General features: G+C 37.7%; 1 long non-coding RNA gene and 1 pseudogene across 5 annotated transcripts; one reads left to right on the forward strand and one right to left on the reverse strand.

Moving 5' to 3' along the window:
* Positions 1-3,004: 3,004 nt before the first annotated feature.
* On the reverse strand, positions 3,005-4,148 carry LOC143855201 (uncharacterized). Of its 2 annotated transcripts, none has more exons than XR_013237728.1 (3): positions 4,040-4,148; positions 3,559-3,669; positions 3,005-3,489 (listed from the first exon to the last, which is right to left on the reverse strand). It is a non-coding gene; the product is annotated as an uncharacterized LOC143855201 (long non-coding RNA). The 2 variants fall into 2 exon arrangements; XR_013237729.1 differs by having other exon boundaries at positions 3,912-4,131.
* Positions 4,149-5,150: 1,002 nt separating this feature from the next.
* On the forward strand, positions 5,151-8,826 carry LOC143854035 (F-box/kelch-repeat protein At5g60570 pseudogene; annotated as a pseudogene). 3 transcript variants are annotated; one of them, XR_013237341.1, is made up of 5 exons: positions 5,151-5,386; positions 5,526-5,602; positions 5,704-5,937; positions 6,762-6,852; positions 7,089-8,826. The product of XR_013237341.1 is annotated as an F-box/kelch-repeat protein At5g60570 pseudogene, transcript variant X2 (transcript). The 3 variants fall into 3 exon arrangements; XR_013237340.1 differs by lacking the exon at positions 5,526-5,602; XR_013237342.1 differs by lacking the exons at positions 5,526-5,602; positions 6,762-6,852.
* The last annotated feature ends 5,561 nt before the right edge of the window (positions 8,827-14,387 follow it).

Here is a 14,387-nt window from a genome sequence, read left to right on the forward strand (position 1 = left end):
ACCATTTGTTTGAGGAGTTCCATTGTAACTTGTCTTCTTATTTGGATAGAATTGGATGAGCAAAAGTCGAGATGGACAGACCAAACTCGTTGTAAATAAATGGGAGAAAGGTTTGGACGAATTCTAAGAGTGAGAAGTCCAAAAATCCGTCCCCCCTTCTCCCCCATGAAAAATTAAACGTACCATTTTTTCGGTGTGCTTAAGTTGTTATAACGCCTCTCATTGGTGCGCTTAAGCGGGACCCAAATATTTAAACGAATGGGAGGCTTTATAACAACTTAAGCGCACCAACAGTTTTCTCTAATTTTTAATATTATTATGCTAGTATAATTATCTATTTTTTTAGTAGTTATTGACTAATGTGACCTACAAAATACCAAGCAATAAATAAATTCATAACTATATAATATATTCCAATGACTATGAATCCCAATAATGAGAGTGAGTAGAGGAGTCACAATTGTCCTATTCTTGAGGCCCACTTTAGATGCCACCAAAATTAGTCCTTTTTTCATATGAGATTATTTTAATTTGCCCTTATTTGCATGTAGGGCATCAAGTGTATCATTTTCAAAACTATTATCATAACCATTATTTGCAAATAATTTTCAAAACTATTATGATAACAATGGGATTTGCTAAACAATTTCACATAAAGTCTTTTTGCAGCTCACTTTTGCAAGAGAGAGCATCCACCACAAATGACTTAAATTAATAAGACAAAATCTGTTAAAAAGTGAGCCAATGTAGCTGTTCTCTCCTTAAAAAGTGACATGCGAAATGGCTTTTGGCGAAATTGCCTAGCAAATCCCACCATATCCTTTAATATGGTTGGACCGTTTCTTAAATTACACCGTACACGTGTTATAATCAACTGCTCACCAAAATAACCAAATTTACCCCTACAACTGGTTTGGAATCTCTTTAAATGGTAGGGGCAAATTTGGGCAAATAACATTCGCCAATTAAGCGATGAATCAGCACTAGACACGTCCGCAACACGACAAACAAAGCTGAATAAGGGTATTATCGTCATTTCATCCACTCGATCATTATCCGAGAATCTCCATTAGCGAGGTGGTATTTTATTGTAATAAAGATCAAAGATAGGAATAATTTACAATAGAGGACTGATAAATTCGCACCCCTTTTAGAATAATTCGCACCCCTTGTACGTGAATTATTCGCAGAAGAAAAAGCCAAAGGAGGGAGTGTGGGGCCCACAGCGAAGAATGCGCATCGATTCGCCACAATGGGAAGAATCTGGCGGTGGTACTTTTTCCGTTAAAAGAAAGAAGTAACAGAGACCGAGAAGGATTGTCTTTTATCTCCATTTGTCCATTTATTTACGCTTTTGGGACTTTGCTTGCTTCAGTGGGAACCGAGTTTCAAAAGGTAATAGAGCTGACGGAAAGTCTCCGTTAATGGGACCAGTAACGGCACGGGCTAAGATCTGTTTGTAGCTTCCATTTGATATCCCCACACCTTTCGTTTTGATAAGGAAAAATTGCCAGTGCGAGATATCAAAATACGAGAATTGCCAATACGGGACACACTTTTGAAAAATTGTTAGAAGGGGGCCGAAATGGGGTTTTCATCAACCCTCTAATGGGGTAATCAAACTCTCGAAAGGGGGTTATGAACCCTCTTTAACCATTTTTCAAAAGTGTGTCCCCCGTTAGCAACTCTCGTATTTTAATGTCCTCCACTGGCAATTTTTCCTTTTGATAATGATAGTGCTCACTTTGTTACACGCTTTTTCATCCGACGTTGATAGTTTTGGGGAATTGCAAGATCCTTTAACCAAGGTTTTAAATTTCGACACAATCGAAACGTTCGAAACCGAACCAAATTTTAGAAAAATATTAATTTTTTATTCCTTCACAGAATTTCAGCCCAAAAAAAAGGACATTTCGAGAGCCGGTTAATGCCGAAATTTGGGGATTTTGGCTAAAATTTTGATTTCGGATAGGAACGAAATTACCTCCAAAACCGAAATTTAAAACCTTGCCTACAACCAATGATTTAATGAGTATTATATGTTGTGAGCCCTTATAGCACTGTATTTTTAAGAAACAACTGTACCGACCACATCATAGGATGATCCAAACCGTCCATGTGAGGGACCACAATGTAAATAGGTTAGAAGGGTGGCCGAGTACACGAAGCTCCCGCCATTGCGGAGGGTTAGGGAGGGCTATATGTACGCAGCCTTACCTCTACATTGCAGAGAGGCTGTTTCTGTGACTCGAACCCGTGACCACTAGGTCACAATGGAGCAACCTTACTATTGCGCCAAGGCTCGCACTATTACAACGTAAATAGGTTGTGCCCCAAAAATCATTTCCATAGGATGATCCTAGCCTTATGATCTATAGAGGTTTCCATAATATGTAGTTCCTCTATAGATCGAAGGGTTGGATCATTGTATAGAAATGATTTTCGGGGCACACCCTATTATGTCGTGGAGGGTTTGGATCATCCTATAGTGTGGTCCGTATAGTACTTTTTGAAAAATAAGGAACTACAAGGGCTTACGCCATATAAAATCTCTGATTTAGCATGCGATCATAAATTGATAAATTTAAAGAATGTTGTTATCAAAACAAGGGAGTGTTAATATAATTTTTCATTAAAGTAACGGGAAATGATAGGTGCGCCCCTTTTCTTTATTAGGGACCGCCAGCTCTAGTGTACGTGGCAATCAGGCCCCTTGGTTCCTTCCCACGTGGAGTATATCATCCCCTCCGCTGTCGTTGATAGTTGTCCCTAGTAAAAAGAGGGGGTAATATATCCCAAAATGACTTAGCCTTGTTTGTTTTGCATTTCAACAATTGAATCTGAGTCCAAATCTGATTATTATACTCAAAATTGCATTTAGGCCCTATTTATTTTGGATTTTAAGGACCTATTACAGATCCAAAATTGATTATTAGACTCAAAATTATGGGCAAAAACAGATATGATCGTGCACAAGAAGACGAAAAATAAAAAGAAAAGCAAATCAGAAAATCAACATTGAGGTTTTACTATGAGAAAGCAAAATTAAAAAAGATTACAACGAGATTAGCCTGCAAATCTACAAACCTGCAAACCGCAGCCATTTCTCTTACTCTCTCAACTAGGACCGTATATGAGAGTAACCTAAGAGAAAAAAAACCCGCCAGAGACAACCCGAGAAATCTCTCTCTCTCTCTCTCTCTCTCTCTCTCTCTCTCTCTCTCTCTCTCTCTCTCTCTCAGCGCTGATAACCCAAAGAATAAGCATTATTGCCAACGCTTGAAGTTCAATCCGTCAAACTTCTCATGCCAAGTGTAATCTTCACAATTCATATTGAACTAATCCGATAATCTCTTAAGATTGTTGAAAAAGTCGGGGTCAAGTAAATTAGTTTAACAATCTAATTTGAAAAAAATCAAATATCTAAGAATAAAGAATACAAGATTACCTTTGAGAAGTATATGCAAGCCACAAAGCCATATGCAAGACCTAAATCAAATATGTTAGAAACTAAAAGAGATTTGAGTGGTAGAGGCACGTTACTGGTTTAACACCAACCTTAAGATAGATTATCGCCCCCACCACAGTTGGTATGCAATCAGGCTTCTTTTGCGACCTATCTGCAGCCATGGTTTGAAATTTCGGTTCCGGCATAAATTTCAGACCTAGCTGAAACCAAAATTTCGGTCGAAATTCGGTAAAGATGTATGAAATGCGGCCGAAATTTGGTCTGGTAAAGGAATAAAAAATTAATACTTTTTTCCGAATTTCACCGAAATTGTCAAAATTTCCGAAATTTCGGCTGAAATTTGGTAAGTTTCAGCCGTTTCGGTTTCGGTGTCGGTCTTGACCGAAATTCGAAATTTCGGATTTCGGTCAAATTTTAAAACAACGTCTGCATCATACAATACCATTATACATTGTCTTCGACGGTGTGCACGCACAGGCTCAGACCTAGCATACTCGTTCTATGCTGAACAAATTTGCCCAAGTAAAAAGAAAGATTGCAGAGACTTTGAAGAATGGAAAAAGAGCAAACCTTTAGAACTTGCAAAATATACAAGTCTTATGGAGAGAACAAGAGAATAGAAGAGTAGAGATTTTCTATCTTCTGTGTTTGTCCAGCCAAGAGCAAAGTGAATGGAGCCCTAGTACACACTAGCAATGTGTATATCTACCCATTCCACAACGTCTCTTCCAAAAGCAAGAAACGTGTGCAGAGAATAAAATAGCCAAAAGCAGATTTTTTGTGTGTGTACACATGTCATATTCTCATTGCAGGTCCCATGCTCGGTGCTACTCTCGGTCTCCTTATCATTTTCCTAAAATAAAATGCAAATACTGTTAAAACATTGAACGAGGAATAAAATGGATAAAACGCTAAACAAATCATAAAAGATTGTAAACACAAACAGTTACAAAGTAAAAACATATAAATATTGAGTCAAACAGTCAAAAGCCTTTAAGGCTAAAAATATTAAATTATCCAACACTACTCACTCTCTCTTCTACACTTTTTTAACTGGATGTTGATAGCTTTGTAACGGCCCTGAAGTGTAAAACAAAATGAGTGGTGCCATTATAAAAAATATAGTAGTGGGCCTAGTGGCAGGAATGTGGAAAATTTGTCCACCTCGATTATTAGAACTTGAGCTAGATTCCTAAGTAACGGCCATTATACGGCGAGGAGATTTGTCCGTTTAATGACGTCATGCTTGTATGGAGAGTACGGATTCAGGTAGAATATTTATGGAGGGTAAACTCGTCATAACACGAAAAACCCAACTCGGTAAAAAGGCAAAACCAAAAGGGCTTCGCCCCAATGTAGGATAATGCGCCCCACTGGTAACGTGATTTGACGTTTAAATGAGGGCGCATTATCCTGCAGGGAGGGGCGAAAACATATCTGCCAAACCAAATATGACACATTCACATTCCGAAGCAGTAAACAGTGTTAGTTTCGTAATTTAGAAAAAAGGGGATGTCATATTCTCGGAGGGTATTTTAGTAATTTCGTTATCTCCATCGACGCGTTCCTTATCCAGTATGACAGACGGAGAACGGTATGCGAATTACCGTTTTTTTTCTTCCTTTGTTTTCTTTACTACGAAGTAAAAACGGGGTTGAAAACCGCTTTAAAACGTTGAAACAAATCTCAGACTCTGGAAGAGAAGGGAAATCTCTCTCTCTCTCTCTCTCTCTCTCTCTCTCTGTTTTTTCTCTCCGATGGGGATTTTCACTTGAATCGTTGATTTTTCCGGCGATCTTCCTGGGGGCATCTCCGGCGAGATTCCGGCCATCAAATGAAAGAGATTCCGTTCTCTGGCAGCGGCGATATTTCAATTTCCTAGCGATTTTCTGGATCAGTTTTCCGTTTTGAAATCTGGTGAGATTTCATCTGTTTCTGTTGTAATTTTGTCGAGACTCCTGTTTTTTTTTTTTTTTTTTTTTCTGAAATTCCGATCTTTCTAGTTCCTGATGGTTTTTAGGGTTGAGGATTTTGTGATTTGGCTTTCTGATTTCAGATTTTGATGTGAAGAAGCTTGATCCGATAAAAGGAGTTACTTTTCCTCGTTTTTTTCTCTGCCGATCTGAATCTGAGGTTTAGGTTTAGTAATTTAGGTTGAGGATCTTGTGTTGTGTGTCTTCTTTCAATGCATGCTTCTCGGATCTGAAGATCTGTGTTTTGTTTCCCTTGATTAGGTTAATTTATGAGATTTCTTGACGAGAGAGGCTGTATTACTGGCCGAGGAATGGACGATTGTTTGTTTTGATGTGAGATTGTTGGAGGTTCTTGTTTGAATCTGCTCTTTCTCCATGCAAAAGGCTAAAACGCGGATCAATTGATGGGGAAACTTTTCCTGCCAAAGCTGATGCAATTTCTCCCCCCTAAAAGCTGGGATTCCAATAGATAAGCAATGAAAATGTTCTTCTGAGGTAAGATTTTCCTGTTGATAGGTTCGATCATTTTTTTTATCCATGGAAGTTATGTTGACAGGGTGTGGATCACTTTTTCTTTTTATTAGAATTCTCGAACATTACAGGCGGTTTGCATGCATGGATTATATAATCCAAGATACAATCCAAGATTGTATAATTCTGGATTTTACAAGCTAAAACCTGGATTTTATAAGCCAAAACCTGGATTTTATATGCTAAAACCTAGATTTTACAATCCTGAAAATGTACAATCCAGGTTTTGGCTTATAAAATTCAGGTGTTGGCTTATAAAATTCAGGTGTTGGCTTGTAAAATCCAGGATTTTAAAATCCTGGACTTTAAATACCATGTAGGTTTTTCTTTTTACCACTGCCTGATGTTCCAGCTGAAGGATAATTGAATTATTGATTTTGATCTGTATAAAACGCTTCAATTAAATTAGAGAGATCTTTCAAAAAACCGTTTGCGATATATGTTGAATGTTCTCTTATTCAAAGAAGTGATTTGCTTTGGCCTTTCTGGGATTGGATGCTGAACATTTTTGCTTTGGAAACTGTAAAGTAGTAATTTTACACAAAAATGGGTAACTTCTTTTACAATCGTGGCTGTGTTGTTATAAATATAAATTATTGTTCTTTAGTGCTTTAATTTCCTCTGAAGCTGGTGTTTTTTAGCAGAGGTAATGAAAGAGAAGAGAAAGGGATGGTCATCATGAAAATGGCCACTTTTTTTTTTTCTAAATTTTGGCTGTGTTATTCTTGCTGGATGTTACATGTGAAATTTTAGTTTCTTCCATCTGAAAAAAATCATTTTTAACTCAGGTAGTTGGGCTCTTCATGATCACTTTATTTGGTAGATGACGAATTGAGGATGGAATTTAAGTTGTATTGCCACAGCTTTTCTCTAATGAAGGTTTGATATTTGTTTGGTTTTTTTTTATTCTGCTTTTATTTTGTACTGCTGGATGATTTAATCTTAAATTTATGTTGAAGGAGAAAACTGTTTGGCTTAGCAATCCATAAATTTTAGTTGATTGATGGGTGAGGTTTCCTTCACGGGAAGGATTTGATATTGTGGTTTCCATTCCATGTTGTTTATTGGTTTTTCTTCTTCATCTGTCTGACCGAAGGTGGCATGTTCAATTGCAGAGTCCTTGATGTTTTTGAGCTACTCCTTTAAGAAGCCAGATAGGAAAAAGGAAGCGCCGGATAGTAAATCAGAAGCCATGGTTGGGGCTCATGGATGTGTGCTTTCACAACATCCCAATTCCTTTGACCGGGACCGTGGATCTTTTCAGAAGAATTGGTATTTATTAGCTTACGTGTTACTAGCAAAAAATGGGGACTTGTTAAAAGATGTTAGGAAAAACATATTTGACAAAAATCTGTTTATACCTAGTTTGGAATTTATTGGGTTAAAGAAGGAAAGACTTAGTGTTAAGACACAACCTGGAGGGGATTACGATGGGCAAGCATCAAATGATTGTTACCTTCCCGGTCTTCATGATGACATGGCATTAGATTGTCTGGCCTGGACCTGTCGGTCGGATTACACTTCACTTGCCGGTGTGAACAAAAGGTTTAAATTGTTAATTGGTGGTGGTTATCTGTACAAATTAAGAAGGAAGCTGGGAATAGTCGAACACTGGGTCTATTTAGCCTGCAGTTTGATGCCTTGGGAAGCTTTTGATCCTGTAAGACAGAGATGGATGAGATTACCTAGAATGCCTTGTGATGAATGCTTCTCATCTGCTGACAAGGAGTCTCTTGCGGTAGGGACTGAGTTGCTTGTCTTTGGCCGGGAATTGTCTGGATTTGCTATTTGGATGTATAGCTTGGTAACACGTGTTTGGTCTAGATGCCCGCTGATGAACTTACCTCGTTGTCTGTTTGGTTCTAGCAGCTGTGGAGAAATTGCTATTGTTGCCGGAGGGATTGATAGGAATGGTCAAGTTTTAAAATCCGCTGAGTTGTACAATTCTGAGATGGGTCATTGGGAAACCTTGCCGGACATGAACTTGCCACGCAAACTGTGTTCTGGCTTTTTCATGGATGGGAAATTCTATGTCATAGGAGGCATCTTGAGCCACACAGATTCCTTGACTTGTGGCGAGGAATATAACATTGAGACGCGGACATGGAAGAGAATAAGAAACATGTACCCCCGTGGCAATAGGGCTACCCAACCTCCCCCTCTGGTTGCTGTTGTAAATAATCAGCTCTATGCTGCTGATCAGTCCACCAATGAAGTTAAGAAATACGATAAGTCAAATAATACATGGAGTGTTGTGAGGACATTGCCAGTTAGGGCTGACTCGTATAATGGTTGGGGTCTAGCATTCAAGGCATGTGGTGACAAGTTACTGGTGATTGGTGGGCATCGAGGGCCCGAGGGTGAAGTCATTGTGTTGCACTCTTGGCGTCCTGAAGATGGTAACAGAGGAGAACCTGCTGACTGGGATGTGCTTTCCATTAAGGAGCGAGCTGGAGTTTTTGTGTACAATTGTGCAGTAATGGGTTGCTAATGCGTGCCTTAGTATGCTTATGTTCTGGATAAAGCCCTGGATCGATGATGAAAGCAGAGTCACTTCTTTGAATTGGAGAGGCGACTTGTGTTTTCTGGGTATTCTCTATTTAAGCACTTACATTGATAACTTATGTATTTTATCACACAGTTTTATGATCTTTCTATCTGATTATGGTTTCTGAGGGATCAAAGTGGAGCATTGAGTTGATATGAAGGCTTATTTTTCCTTTTTATTAGTTCTCATTAACAGGAGGCCTGTAAGAGGTATGTGTCTTGAGGAAGGAAGCCTGACTTTAATGTTCGTAGAATTCATTTGCTAGGTTTAAGATTTACAGATATCATGGTACTCATATTTTTTCATGTTTTGTGGTTCTTTCCTGTAGTTTGCATCTTTTAAATTATTAGAAAATAATTGCTTTTATGTTTTTCTATTGTCAGTCGGCAACACTAAATTGTATCCTGCTCATATTAGACTGGTTAAGAAACTGTTATGGATAAGAAAATAGAAAGGATAGTTGTAGCATATCAATATGGATGGCCATCAAATTATTGGCTATTGAAAAATGTAAGTATTCAATTCCATCTACACTATGTGTTATACAACAATTTGGATACTAAATAAACGGCACAAGATGAAAATCTGTTATGGGAAAAGATGAGGCCATCAAACATGTCTACAAAAGTCTACTTTCATTACATAAAGATGATATTTAGGGCATGTTTTGAAACCATGGAAATTTGTTACTATTTTTTTTTCTTTGAAAAATATTTTTCTGTGAACATTATATCGCATGTAAGATATATGGTTAGCATTGTCAATTTTCAAAAAAAAAAAAAAAGGATATATGGTTAACATTATATTTATTATTACAACTGCTCTTGTTTATTAAAACTTACCATTATATTGCATATAAGATCTGGTTGCTCTTCTTGTAAAAATGTGTATATGATATCTATGTGCTTCATTTTGCATCCTTCTATTCTAATTTATGACCAACTGACCTTACTGAGGTTACTGCTATTTTTTATTTTTATTTTCGTTTCATTTTTTGTTTAGGAGAACTTTTCCTCATTAGGCATACCATCATGTTGTTGGAGCTGTTGAATTAGGTGTTATTGAAGATAGTAAAAGCTCTTTTGCAGAAATGAGTTATTTCTTGTCGGTTATTTATATCACACTTTAGGTTTAGTAAATGTTTCTTATGCCGCTTCACAAATCCTGTGTTTGACTCATACAACTTTACCTAGATCCTGGCCTAATTCATGCTTTATACCAAGATCTTGGATGGGTTGGTTTGGCTTCTCTCATGATGATTTTCCTAGTTTTATAGCCCTACTAATGTCACAGATTATATACTTCATTAGTAACCTCTAGAAATCTGGGAACAATTTGATTTTAATCCATTGTACAGATCCGACCCCAACTAGTTTGGGACAAAGGCTTAGTTGAGTTGAGTTGATCCATTGTACAGATGCTCGACAATCATCATCAAAACAGGTCCTGAAAGGGTTCTTGACATTGAGTTCCCGCTGTCCTTAAGGGCATGCTTGATAGCCATGGAAAAAAATCCATGGAATCTCATGTTTACCCAACATGAGAGGGCGGCAGAGAGTGAGGAGAAGTTGAGGGGCTGAAAAAATAGGGGTAAAAACTGGTTTGAGTAGGGGGGTTTCACCCTTTTTTCCAGCCCCCCTCTCGCCCTTTCAAGTCTCACTCTCTCCCGCCCTCTCTACCCCTCTCTCATGCGGGGAAACATTGATATTCCATGATTTTTTTTCATAGTTTCCAAACATGCCCTAAAAGTTCCTTGTTTGATGACTCTTTAAGTCCTACCATGTGTGAACACTAGGAGTTATAGGGATTTTGGTCGTAATATTTATCTCTATTTTTATTATTTTTGGAGGATATGTAACAGAAGTTTTATGCACTATCTTAAAAACTTCCCGAGTCAATTTGTTTTTACCTTTGGCATTTTCTTGTCCACTTTTGAGTTTTTAAACTCTAGCTTTGTGGATCCATTCTGCTGTTATGTTCTTATGACTCGTATGGGAGACAAACCATGTTTTTACATTTGGTAAGTCCACACTTGCTTGGACTTGTTGCTATAGGTTTGTTCGAAGCATTTAAGTAGGAGCGTAGGAAAATGATTGGTGTTACAATTTTAGTGTGCATACCTGTATACACACAGACGCACGCGCGCACACTCATCCATGCACGCACGTGTATATATAAATACAGCCTGCTTATATGTGTGTGTGTGTGTGTGTGTGTGTGTGTCTTTTATCCATATCCAATACTACCCAACACCCTTTTAGGAAATCCAAATCAACATACCATACCAAACAATTCATGAAACCAATATTTCCTACTGAAGATGGGTTTTATGGTCCTATTCTCTTCCACATATATGAAACCAATATGTGTGTGCGCGCGTGCGCACGCAGTGTACAGACCACGTAAATGTGCTCCCTACTTTACCATATCCCCCTTCTAGTGGCTTTCGACGTTTTAGAAAGACAAGATTCATTAGCTGTATGAAATGGGATTTTGTGGTAAAACAGTGAGCACATTTATCATCTCCTATCTCTGTGTAGGATTTTGATTTTTTTCCTGGAATTTTTATGGTTTTGTAGCTTTGAAACCCTAATACAGATTAGAGGGATCCTGGTCATCTTCTTTAATCTGTCTCTTCTACTAATTTACTCTCAATTTCTTGTGTTTTTGTGATTAGAGTCAATCACAGTAAGTAGTGGCATGTACTAGGTGTCCAGCCCTTCCCATAGTTATGTTCATTTTTGTAAGACTTCATTTTGGCATGTACTCATATCCATAGAACCAATTCTGTTCAAGAACTACCAAGAACAAATGCGACTTAACAATGCAACCGACCTTTCTCAGTTCTAAGTTCTAACTGTACTGCAATACCAATTGAATTGATCAAATCCAAGTCAATTTTCTTGTGGGAACCTACGGAAACTAATGAATCTAAAATTTCAACTCTGTTGCATTTCTAGCTTTTGGGACCAAACCTGTCAAAAACACACTGAAGACTTTAAAAGAATGTTAGATGGCGAAAAAATTCTCACACTATACATAAAGTTAGATGCAAACGGGTCGTAAATTCATATAAGAAATTCACAGGGGAAGCAGTAAGATTTCTTTTGAGTTCTTTCTGGAAAAGATTTCTTTGAGTGGTGGAGACTGGTCTCCAATCCGTGAAACTCTCTCAGCCAAAATCTAGTGCCAAGTTCCAAAAGAATGCTAAGGATCTTCACTGGGAAGTGGATCTCAAAGGGTTCATCTATCTAGATTCTTGGAAACAAGAATGTAAGATTTTAAAGAAGGTCTAAGATATCAAACTGGGGATGGTTCAAACATTTCTTTAGGCTTGATAAATTATGTGATGATTCCACCTTTGCTGACTATTTCTAATTTATTTAGGTACTATATCCTAACTTTTTTTTATCACCATTCAAAAATAATAATTATAGGAAATTTATGAATTCCAGTTTTATATTGTTTTAAAATATTTGTATAGTATGGATTTTATATTTATGAAAATTCAATTCCATTTACACCATGTGCCATAAATTGTGATTGAGAGTCTGAGACAGATTTTTGGAATTTGGGCGAGGACCGGCTTGGATTTCAGGAAAAACATTTATTGCAGAAAATTTTATCTCCAGTTTTTTTTTTTTTTTTTTTGGTTTCGGATTTAGAGGGAAATGATATGGTTATGGCATATTTAGTGGAATATCATTATAAATTGAAGGTCTATAAATGTTTAAAAAAAAATGAACTGTAATGGTGTAATAAAAAAATTTCTATAAATAAAAAAAGATTTTCCCAATTCCCCCCCCACCCACCCAACACACACAACATTACAAGCATGCCCAGACAGAGAAAAATACAAAAAAAAAAGAAATTAAGTAGGAAGAAAGTCGAAGAGCTCCAAAGCCTGCGTCACAGCCCCATCTTTAGCTAGCTTATCTGCTACTTCATTATAAACCTCTACCTACATGATCTAATTATGGCCTGTAATGCTGTACTGTAATGCTTGTTGGCTTTATAACTAGTATGGCCTGGTCTTCACTAAATCTCTTAAGAGCAAAATGTACAAGTTGATAAAGAAAGTAAATTTTAAATATAAATGATGCATAAAATGAAACATTGAAACATACGAATGGTAGTATATTTCTACAGTGCTGAAAATGCTGGAATAAGCTTCCCAAAATCATTATATTGCTCCAGAGACTCTGTTTACTATTTCACACTTATTAAGATATACATGCATTTATTTTACATTCTTTTATTCTTAATTATGATCAGGGGATCATGTTGCACTCCTTCTGACTCACCCGAGTTATAACCTCATCAGTCATAGGCTCTACCAACCTCATCAGTCATAGGCTCTACCGGTATCTGATTCCCTTTATGACTGCATCAATGAACAACTCAACCTCATCAGTCATAGGCTCTACCGGTATCTGATTCCCTTTATGACTGCATCAATGAACAACTCTGTTGTTTGGATAAGCGGATTTTAGAATCTTAGATTTCCTCAAAATCGTGGATGGGAGACAAGAGAAGGAGATTGTCCGTCGTTTTACGATTTATCGACCTTGTTTCCGTCGAGCGAAAGAGTATGAGATCGCCCCCTGTTTCCAGGTTTTAGATATCCCAGGATTGAGGAGGGATTTCTAAAACCTGCTCACTTAAACCCTTCTTCTGCATTCTACTTCCCCCACATCTGCAACCTACTTTTAAAATCCAGAATTTTACACTACTTTGAAACTATAACTTGGATTCTGAAATCCATGTATCCAAACAGGGGACTAAGGGGGAGAAAATCAAAGATCTCTAGGCTGGTGTTACGAACCTAAATCGGTTTGTAACTGATTTGATCTTCTTACAGGGAAGATCAGTCTCTTGACCCACTTCGAGGGAAGGGTCGTCCTCCTCTGTGCACCAAACACACTATTTTGGGGATAGAATTCTCATTGAACAAAGAAAGGCTACGTACAAGTTATTTATTAAAAATCCCTAACCTAGATAAGCCTTATCTCTAAGACTCCTAACTAACTAAATAACTACAAAGCAAATCTCACAATAACAAATATCTCAACCGATTTATTTCAGCCAAGGTGGGACCCAAATAAGCACGTAACATTTGGCCTTGTCTAACCTGCCGTAGCTAACCTGCAAGGGCAATTGAGCTTAGCAAATAACAATATTCAGGACAATTGTTTCCGTGGTCAATCTCACCAATTGAGTCTGGTACTGCCATATGCTTGACGAAAAACCCTAAGGCCCTGTTTGAAACAACCAATTACTCCAAAAGCTTAAGGGCCTATTTGTTTTAGATTATGACAACCGATTGTGGACTCCCCAACCGATTATTGGACCTAAAATTGCACTGAATTTTAGTTCAATAATCCGTTGGGGACTCTACAATCGGTTGTCATAATCTAAAACAAACGGGGCCTAAGATGTTACTGTCAATGTTATTTAATCATTTATGCTTCAACAACCACAACATTAACTAGGTGCATAGATTGGGAGATAAGTCTTCTCTTGCTCTCGCACCATCAATCAGTTGTCATAATCTTAAACGAACAGGCCAATTGGGAGGAGTCCAAAACCAATTAAGTCCAATAATTGGTTTTGGACTCCTCTCAATCAGTTGTCGTAATCTTAAAACAAACAGGCCAATTGGGAGGAGTCCAATAATTGGTTTGGGACTCGCAGTAGGTTGTCATAATCTCAAACGAATAGGGCCTAAATTATTGATTTGATGCCTAAGTCGGCGCAATTAGTCCTTGAATCCTCGTGGTTGCTTGAGTTTCCATTTATTTTGGAGCATCATATGTTTCAAATGCTTGATCAAACCATCACGGGACACCGAATTGACTTGATTCGA

Source organism: Tasmannia lanceolata, unplaced genomic scaffold (assembly GCF_043159265.1).
Source record: "Tasmannia lanceolata isolate RefF3 unplaced genomic scaffold, GAP_Taslan_0.1 ptg000020l, whole genome shotgun sequence".
Classification (NCBI taxonomy): domain Eukaryota; kingdom Viridiplantae; phylum Streptophyta; class Magnoliopsida; order Canellales; family Winteraceae; genus Tasmannia; species Tasmannia lanceolata.